Here is a 2,500-nt window from a genome sequence, read left to right as displayed (position 1 = left end):
TTTGATTTCCATGGGCTATGTTAACAAAATGTTCTATTATTATTATTATTATTATTATTATTATTATTATTATTATTATTATTATTACTATTACTTGCTAAGCTACAACCCAAGTTGGAAAAGCAGAATATGCTATAAGCCCTGGGGTCCAACAGGGTAAGTAACCCAGTGAAGAACGGAAGTAAGGAAAAATAGAATATTTTTAAAACAGTAACAATATTAAAATAAATATTTCCTATATAAACTATAAACGCTTTCACAAAACTAGAGGGAGAGAAATAATAATGTAGAATTGTGTGCCCGAGTTTACCCTCAAGCAAGAGAACTCTAATCAAAGACAGTGGAAGACCAAGGTACAGGGCCTATGGCATTACCCAAGACCAGAGAACAATGCTTTGATTTTGGAGTGTCCTTCTAGAAGAGCTGCTTACCATAGTTAAAGAGTCTCTTCTACCCTTACTAACAGGAGAGTACCCACTGGACAATTACAGTGCAGTAGTCATTGGAGTGTCCTTCTAGAAGAGCTGCTTACCATAGCTTAAGAGTCTCTTCTACCTTTACTAACAGGAGAGTAGCCACTGGACAATTACAGTGCAGTAGTCAATGGAGTGTCCTTCTAGAAGAGCTGCTTACCATAGCTAAAGAGTCTCTTCTACCCTGACTGACAGGAGAGTAGCCACTGGACAATTACAGTGCAGTAGTCAATGGAGTGTCCTTCTAGAAGAGCTGCTTACCATAGCTTAAGAGTCTCTTCTACCCTTACTAACAGGAGAGTAGCCACTGGACAATTACAGTGCAGTAGTCAATGGAGTGCCCTTCTAGAAGAGCTGCTTACCATAGCTTAAGAGTCTCTTCTACCCTTACTAACAGGAGAGTAGCCAATGGACAATTACAGTGCAGTAGTCAATGGAGTGCCCTTCTAGAAGAGCTGCTTACCATAGCTTAAGAGTCTCTTCTACCCTTACTAACAGGAGAGTAGCCACTGGACAATTACAGAGCAGTAGTCAATGGAGTCTCCTTCTAGAAAAGCTGCTTACCATAGCTTAAGAGTCTCTTCTACCCTTACTAACAGGAGAGGAGCCACTGGACAATTACAGTGCAGTAGTCAATGGAGTGCCTTTCTAGAAGAGCTGCTTACCATAGCTTAAGAGTCTCTTCTACCCTTACTAACAGGAGAGTAGCCACTGGACAATTACAGTGCAGTAGTCAATGGAGTGTCCTTCTAGAAGAGCTGCTTACCATAGCTTAAGAGTCTCTTCTACCCTTACTAACAGGAGAGTAGCCACTGAACAACTAGAGTGCAGAAGTCAACCCCTTGGTTGAAGAAGAATTGTTTAGATAATAATGGTATTTCTTTTCCAATATGTAAATTAGAAACGATTCCTTTGTGTAAAAAAAAACTAAAAAAAAACACGATGACTCAAATGATGTTAGTAGTGGAAATATGAAATAAAGAATACCCAAAGGCCGGGAGCACACTAGTGACTCTGTGGCGCCACAAAGCCACAGCATCGTGTAGCGGGGATGTGGTCTCCCAAAGGTTTCCATTGTTTTCAAGTTTTGCCGCGCAAACTAGCGACTGTGGCAAGAGACTGTGGCTCTCACCCCCGCTACAGGCGTGGCACAGCTTTGAAAACAATGGAAACCTATGGGAGACCACATCCGCGCCACATGATGCTGTGGCTTTGTGGCGCCACAGAGTCGCTAGTGTGCTCCCGGCCTTAATATGATGCATGAAAAAAGAAATATAGGCTTACATATATACATACACCATAATCACCATCTCGTCCTACGCCTAATGAAACAAAGGGCCTAGGTTAGATTTCGCCAGTCGTCCCTATCTTAAGCTTTTATTTCAATACTTCACCAATCATCATCCACTAATTCACGTTTCATAGTCCTGATCCACGTAGACCTGGGTCTTCCGACTCTTCTAGTACCTTGTGGAGACCAGTTGAAACTATGGTGAACTAACCTCTCTTGGGAATTGCTAAGAGCATGTCCAAACTATCTCCATCTATCCCTCACCATGATCTCATCCAAATTTGGAACTTGAGTAATCTCTCTTATAGTTTCATTTCTAATTCTGAGGTCTTTGTTCTCAAATCTACTAAATCTGTTGGATATTGTTCCATTGTCATACCACGAATACACACACACACACACACACACACACACATATATATATATATATATATATATATATATATATACATATATATATATATATATATATATATGTATATATATATATATACATACATATATATATATATATATATATATATAATATGACAACAAAACGATCCTTGTCTACACAAGACTCACGTGAATCCAACAGAATCCCCCCCCCCCCCCGCCCCCGGCCCAAATCCCAGCGCCCCCAGCCCCCATTCTTCCCCCTAGCTGCAGAACGATAAAGACTTCAACCTTTATTTCACCGCGCCTCCTTTCTATAGACAAAGAAGAGAAAGGGAAACTGTTCTATTTATCTCTCAAA

Source organism: Palaemon carinicauda, chromosome 18 (genome assembly GCF_036898095.1).
Source record: "Palaemon carinicauda isolate YSFRI2023 chromosome 18, ASM3689809v2, whole genome shotgun sequence".
Classification (NCBI taxonomy): Eukaryota; Metazoa; Arthropoda; class Malacostraca; order Decapoda; family Palaemonidae; genus Palaemon; species Palaemon carinicauda.
Note: the sequence above shows the minus strand (reverse complement) of the source record.